The sequence below is a fragment of the Colobus angolensis genome, unplaced genomic scaffold (assembly GCF_000951035.1).
Source record: "Colobus angolensis palliatus isolate OR3802 unplaced genomic scaffold, Cang.pa_1.0 Scaffold172, whole genome shotgun sequence".
NCBI lineage: Eukaryota > Metazoa > Chordata > Mammalia > Primates > Cercopithecidae > Colobus > Colobus angolensis.
The window spans coordinates 3,203,598-3,211,603 of record NW_012114844.1 but is presented as its reverse complement, the minus strand read 5'-3'; the positions used below and the strand labels follow the sequence as shown (position 1 = coordinate 3,211,603).

The following is an 8,006-nucleotide window of genomic DNA, read 5'->3' as shown; positions in this document are numbered from 1 at the left end:
AAATGAACTCTGCACTTGAAGAAAAATAGAAAATGAAAGCACAAATCCTAAACAGTAAATAAACACTCTGCATCTGTACACTGGTATCAAAACACACATCCACAGCACATCCTAATCCTACAGGAAACAATCCTTGCTTATCAGAGGTGCATATCTAAATTCAATAGCTTACCAATATCTTCTTGGGAGTAGGCCAAAAGGAAATAGAAAACCCACATTAAAAAAAAAATTATTTCCCGTAAACGTTTTCCTGAAGCTGAATCTGAAGTGGGGAAGACGTCAGTCGTCCTCCTCATTCTCGTTGAAGTCATTATCCTCCTCATCGTGCTCCCCGACTTAAGACACCAGGGTCTCCACCCTGGAGCCGCTGTACTGAGACCCATCGGAGCTTGTGGCCAGCGTCCTATCTGCACCGTTGGTCAGGTCACTGGCAGAGAACCTCGTGCCCTTAGACGTGGAAACTGCCGTCGTGATGAACACGCCTCCAACAGTTCCCTGAGCCATTTCTGTCACATACGGCTGTAGAGCCTTTGGGACCAGACTTCTGGCCATTTTAAGGTCTTCAGCAGAGCAGCTCCCAGACTCCAGCCCGCAGGCCATTCCCGTCCGCTTCAGCGCTTCTGTGTCATCATGGATTTCAAATGTGTTGTCAAAATTAAACAGACATTCGAAATTGTCACTGTAGATGCTGCAGTCGATGACGGTCTTCTTGCTGGTGTTGATGATGATGAAGGGCAGGTGGATGACCAAGCTGGGTGGCGGCGGCTGGCTGGCCTGCTGCTCTGAGTACCGGTTTCTCTGCATCAGGTTCTTGAAGGCAATTTGCTGTAGAATAAGTTTTGAAGTTGAGACTGTTTCTGTTTTATTCTTTCAAGTCTCCTCTGTCTTTCCACCTCTAAGTTCTGACATTCCTGAGCCGAGTTGGTGGGCAGACCAATCCACTTGATCTCCTTTTTCTCCTTGGAGATGATGTTCATGGCCATCAGCACGTTTATGGCGTCATAGATGCACCGTCTTATGCTGTTCTGGTCATAACCTGACTCGTTTGGTAAGATGTGGTTGTCGGCAGCACTGAACTCCGCGACCAGCTCGTCCCCCACTTCGTTGTAGGAAGTGGTCCCTTTCCTCTGAACCTTCTCACAGACCTTCATGGAGAAATGCCGCAGGCCCTTGGCCATTCTTCTCTCCTTTTCAGTTGCGCTTCCCGGCAGACCAAGGTGAGGAGTCGGAAGGCTAGCTCTGAGAGGCAAAGTGAGTGCTGGGGGTGTGTGGGCTTCCTACCACCAGGGCGTTTGACGCTGCTGGTCTCTGAGGCGTACCAATTACCACTTGCTGGGCAATGTTGACATTGGACTGTCCAAAGGTTTTTGCCAAGAGCTGCTTCCCGAGCGGGTTGACGGTGGAGGGGTGAACGGCCACGAGGGACACCACGCCTTTTCCGGGACTAAGGTTCTAGTCTGTGAAGACCTTGAGTTCTCTGTTGGCTTCAATTAGACCGGCATCTTTTGCCATGTTACCAGATCCGGGAAATCAAGGCTACAAATATTCACCTTCCCAGAGAAGAAAAATGGTTTCTGGCTGCCCGGTCCAGCCGCGCCGGCAGGTGCGTGGAAAGCGCACAGTGAGGGGCGTGGGGTGGCATGGGGTGGCACGGGGTGGCGCGGGGAGGTGCGGGCGGGGGCCAGGCCAGGCGGTCTCAGCCCTGGCGGGGTCCCAGCCCTGGGCTGAGCGGCGCCAAAAGCAGGTTTTAACTGAAAACCTCCAGAATTAATTTTTTAAGTGTAGAAAATTAACCAGATACAAGATGTACATATAAATAAAATAATAATTTCCTTGCACATTACTAAAATACAAAGAAATCTCATCTAAATTATAGCAAAGTGTACAAATTATTATACTAAACATATATCCTCATGTGAGTGGCTTTATAAACAAAGCATCATTTTGGGACAAATTACAAGAAATTTGAATAAAAGGAAAATATAATTCATTCCTGGATGGTGCTATTCATGTTATTGTGGGATATGATGAGGTTTCTCTTCAAATAATCTGATCTATATTTCATTCTTTAATTTATAGTACCCCCTCTCTTTTTCTCCTTTTTTCCTTTTTGCCTTTGTTAGATGCCCAGGCACGCCACAGTACCAGGCATTATCAGTACCAGCTGATATTCTTTCCTTATTTGGAAAGAGGACTAACTTTCTACCTCATTACAGACACCCCTTCCCCTTCCTCTCCATTTTCTTTTATGTGCCCACCTTACCTAAAAAAAAATCAAATGTTTAGCCAACCGAGATTAGTTTAGATTGTACGATCCGACCCCGACCAATGGGGAATGTATACAGGAGCAGGACTTGTGTCAGGAATAAAGGCTCTCATGCCCCTTTGTTCAGTTGTGCTCTCAGGGCGACTGGCCAAGGAGGCACCCCTCTGCACAGAAGTAAAATTGCTTTGCTAAGAATCCTTTGTCTGAGTTCAATTTCCTTAGGCTTTTGAGTGTTAGTCCTAACATTATATTATAAACATATTGGTTTACCGAAATAAATATATAGATTGAATACAAGGTCAAAAATAATTTCTCTGGATATTTTCTTGGAACTGGAAAAAAATCCCTAATAGTCAAAAGAAAGAATAAATAAGATAGGCTACAAAAAATTCTGGGATGTGCTAGTTCTGCCAGATATTTAAATGTATTGAAAATCAACGATAATAAAGAGCAACGTATTGGCACAAAGGAAAACAAATATTATAATCCCTGTGTGTGTATGTGTGGGAATTTTATGTATAACAAACAAAAGAGCTATCAAAAAAAAAAAAACACTCAGAAAAGGGAAGAATTAGTCAATATAATGTTTGCAAAATCAAAGTAATTTAGAAAAAGAAGGAAGACCTATAACTCATACAAATCTAACATGGAAATAAATTTCAGCCAGATTTGGGATTTAAAAAAAATTGACCACAGAAAGTTAAAATGAAACAAAAATGAATATTTAAAAAGTGATAGAAGTAATCACAAAAGACAGGTAATTGATAATAGTAAAAGAATAGAAACATCTCTATGTTCTCCAAAAATTTTTTTTTAAAAAGAAACAAAAAAAAACAGGGAAAACATTCTGGAAGTATCCTTATCAGCCACATTGCAGCAAAGTGACATTCTGTTTCCCTTTCTCCCTCCTACTCTCTCTCTTTCCCCCTGTACTGTGTTAGGAAGTGGGACATACATAACTCACCTCCATGCCTTCCTTACCTCTGAATATGCTAGACCCACAGTACATGCGGAACTGCTGAACCGAATCATTAACTACATTAGTGGCAGAAGGAAAATGGCTATTTACAAAAGATGGAATCCAACTAGAAAACTGACATATGGAAAAAGGTTTCAGCTCCCCAGTGATCAAAGAACCCCAAATTAAAACAACCAGGCCTTTCTATTTTTCACCTATGTCATTAACAAAAAGCCAAACAAGATCACAGCCCCATGGCCTTAAGCAACAGGACAGCCAGGTTGTGGCCGCTCCTGCCCCTCACTGGAGTGGGAAGCTGCTTAAGATTTACCGCGATGGTTTCAGCATTTCTATTTCTTTGATTTGCTTATAAAAAACGCAGTAAAACCCAAGCGTAAGCAGCTTGGCGGCCAGAGACTATGAATGCCCGGTCTTTCTCTAGCAGCAGTTACTGAAAAACCTCCAAGGGCGGTTTTAATTTCCTCTCCTTGTTCATCTGGGGTCTGGTTTCCCAGGGAGCCAAGGTACTGGGTGAACGCAGAGAAACCCATCTATCAATTTTGTGGCTGCCATAGCATGGCGATTTTGAATCTTGCAATAAAACAAGATTAATGGGCTTGACTTCAGTGGGTCTGACATTTCAGCGACAAGGGCTGTATTCGCCAGGTTTCTGCACCTCTCTCCTCTTTGTTTCTCAGCCATTTTGTAATCTCAAGCCAGGTCCCTTATGTTCCCTGGGGCTCCTGAGAGAATCATGTAAATGGGACATGTGGCGTGAGCTAGGAAAAGACAAATCACCCTGATCTCATCTCTTCAAAGACCAATGGGAATTTCAGTGGGAAATGGGCTCTCACAGCCATGGTGTTGGGATAAAGCATTAGTCATTTAATGGTGTTGGTAATCATTTTATCCATCAACATGCACTTAACATGCGCCCAGCACTGTACAGCCACCTGGGAGCAGGGAGAAGGGAGACACAGGCGTGGTCACAGCACAAGGGAAGCCAGGTGAGTCAGAGAGAGTCAGATGCTGGGGACAGGACTCTTGGAGAAAGTAGGAATTGAGCAGGACTTCAGAAGAAGGGACATTTCTTCAGGGAGGCGAACAACATAGGGAGATGTTCCCAAGTGGAGGACGAGAGGCGGCATGCAGAGATGGGTGTGGGAATGCCACGTTATTTCAGGTCACCGTGCCTTCCTGCCTGCTGGTTCCTCACCTAAGACTCCAGCTTAGACCCAGCTCAAGATCCATTCCTGGGCTCCCTTCTTCTTCAGAGCCTTCCCTCCCCCTGCTCCAGAGAGAAGCAACTGCCCCTTCTCTATGCCTCCTCTGCCCCCGACTTATGTTCCACTGTTATACTCTACACTGACTTATTACTATTATTTTATTGTTTGGAGTTTTTATTAAATTACTGTTTACATTGCCTTATCATTATTATATTTATATATCTGTCTCCTGTGATAGATATTGCGCTTCCTACAAGTAGCAGCACAGTGTCTGAAACACAGTAGGTACTCTGAAAATATTTCTTGTACTTAATCAAATTAATGAAAACTGATTGGTATACAAGTGAAGAGGAGCTTGGACAGTGCTGACGGAGAAGGGGAGGAGAGCGGAGCATGAGTAATAGCAGCTAACAGCTCACCTGTGTACGTAGCATTCACGACTGGCCAGGTATTTAAGCGCTTTGCATGTATTCATTAATTTCAACTTCACAACACAGCTATGAGAAAGGTACTGTTAATATCCCCATTTCACAGATGAGAGTGTGGAGGTGGGGAGGTAAAGGAACTCATCTGAGCTCTCTTAGCCAGCTAGGGAGCAGGCCAGGGTGGAGCTGGGCCCTGGAGGCAGTGGGCTGGCTGCGGAGGAGCTCGCTTTAACCAGGATGCCTGATGCCTTGCTGCCCCTTGTCACTGCAGGTCACTGTGGGCTTAGAATCCTAAAGTCTGAGAGGGAAATCTTGCCCTATTCCCTGTTCAGTATAAGAACGGCCATAACTAAATTTAACAAATGGCTGTATATTTTCTGTTTGTTTAAATTCAAGGTTTATTAGTTAACAAGGCAATCTATAGTTTAAAGTATAACAGAAGAAAACTTAGTTTACAAAAACAAACAAACAAAACAATGGGCTGGGAGCAGTGGCTCATACCTGTAATCCCAGCACTTTGAGAGGCCAAGGCGGGTGGGTCACCTGAAGTCAGGAGTTCGAGACCAGCCTGGCCAACATGATGAAACCCCCGTCTCTACTAAAAATACAAAAATTAGCTGGGCATGGTGGTGGCCACCTGTAATCCCAGCTACTCAGGAGGCTGAGGCAGGAGAATCACTTGAACTCAGGAGATGGAAGTTGCAGTGAGCTGAGATGGCATTATTGCACTCTAGCCTGGGTGACAAGGGCAAAACTTGAGCGAGAGAGAGAGAGAGGAAATGCATGATTTTTATCACTTTGGGATTAATAATAATAATAAGACTGTGCTCAGCACTTGCCGTACATGATCTTATTTAGTTCTTCCAACAACCCTTTGAGACAGGTACTACTATTATCATCTCCATTAAGAAATAAGAAGATTGAGGGTTTGTTACACTAGCAACAACAACAACATAAACTTCCAAGAGCTAGGGAATCATGAAAATTTTTAAAAGAGATGCTGAGATGCTAAAGTTAAGGTTGTACAAAGATATATCTGAAAAACATGAAGAAAAACAGGCTCTGCAATATCAATATCAGCAAAAGTAGACTTCATGGGTAAAACAAAGAGGAAATTGTCATTTTTTGTTGTGAAGTCTAATTTATAAAGGCATGAATATTTAATAAATTGCATTGTTAATAAATAATATTGCATCAAAATTTTTTTTTTTTTTTTTGAGAAGGAGTCTCGCTCTGTCGCCCAGGCTGGAGTGCAGTGGCCGGATCTCAGCTCACTGCAAGCTCCGCCTCCCGGGTTCACGCCATTCTCCTGCCTCAGCCTCCCGCATAGCTGGGACTACAGGCGCCCGCCACCTCGCCCGGCTAGTTTTTTGTATTTTTTTTTTTTAGTAGAGACGGGGTTTCACCGTGTTAGCCAGGATGGTCTCGATCTCCTGACCTCGTGATCCGCCCGTCTCGGCCTCCCAAAGTGCTGGGATTACAGGCTTGAGCCACCGCGCCCGGCTCAAAATATATTTTTAAATAGAAAGAAATGAAAGGCATAGCAATGAGAGAGGTCAATACACTTCTTTAAAGCTTCAAAAATGAGGAAGGTATATAAAAATAATATAAAAGGCTTAAATAATAAAGTTAGTAAGACAGACTTAACACATTGACATTACAATCTGGGCCCTATAAACTTTACATTTTGTTCTGGTGCCAATATATGGCCTATATTGGATGACAAAGAAAATTTTAGTTAAAAAATCTCTCCAAAATAGAAACTACACGGACTCATTTTCTAAGTCAAATGAAATTTGTACTTTAAAAATCCAATCACTTGAAAATATGAAAAACAAACAGTATCCTAAATAATTCTAGGGTAAAAGAAAAATTGAAAGAGTAATTATTAAATGGTTACAAAAATGAAAATGAGGAGGCTACATATCAATACCTCTGCAGTAATCAAAAACTGATTTATTACATTAAGTGTATTTATTACCAAATAAAAAAATAAATATAAATTAAGTAAATGACATATATTACAGAGAAAAAAATGAAGGAAAAGAGGAGGAAAAATGATGATATAAACAAAAATTAATGATTAGTAAAAAAAAAATGTACAACTGATAAGTTCATCCAGAGGCTGCTTTTTTCATTAAACCCATAAACTATGCAAAACTTCAGGAAAAGCAAATGACTATTCAAACTTAGGACTAAGAATAGATATCTAGCTATAGATGAGGAAGAAAGTAAAGAATAACACTTTAAACTCTCTCCTAATAGATTTGAAAATCTGTATTAAAAATCCTTTAAGATTGTATATGCCATGGACACCCAACTCCTGCTACTGCAGGAGAAGAGATAAGCTCTGCCAGATATTAAAAGATATTATCATGCTATAGTAAATAAAAATGTATGGTACTGAGGCATGAATCCACAGACAGGTCAAAGGAAATGAATGTAGAGTACATAAATTGACAAAAATTTATTCAAAAATTTAGCATACAATAAAAGTAGTGTTTAGAAGAAGTGGAGAAAAGACAGATTATTTGCCAAGCAGATCAAATATAAATATATATATGTATAATTATTAAACACCACAAAAATGAGAGTTTAAAAATAATTGCACAAAGCAGATATCTTTCTAACTGTAACACAAAACCTAAAACTTATCAAAGGAAAATATAGGATCAATGTAATAACTTAGATATAAAAAGTTTTCTGCATGACAAGAACATTAAAAAAGACAAACAATAAACTATGAAGAAATATTTTCAATTTATATCGCAACTGGGTAAATTCACCAATATAGGTAAAGAACTATACAAATCAGTAAGAAGTGGAATGCTTTAATAGGAAAATGGACAAAGTATATGAAGACATATTTCCCCAAAACAGAAAAAGAAATGGATTTTCTTCATATGAAAAAAAAGTCAACCTTTTTTATAACAAGAACGGTGTAATTAGAACTTATGCTGAGTTTAAAAAATTTACATATCAGGTTGATAAGCATCAAAAAGTTTGATGAAATTCAACTTCGGAAAAACTGTAGAGAAAGAGATATTCTTAAACACTTCTGATAAGAACAGATACTACACTTGATCTTAGCCAAAAGGCCAAGAAGTGATACTCTTTTTTTTTTTTTTTTT

The 8,006-nt window shown here is 40.8% G+C and overlaps 1 pseudogene; it reads right to left on the bottom strand.

The window, feature by feature from the left end:
- Positions 1-279: 279 nt before the first annotated feature.
- LOC105509232 lies at positions 280-1,512 on the bottom strand (annotated as a pseudogene).
- Positions 1,513-8,006: the final 6,494 nt, after the last annotated feature.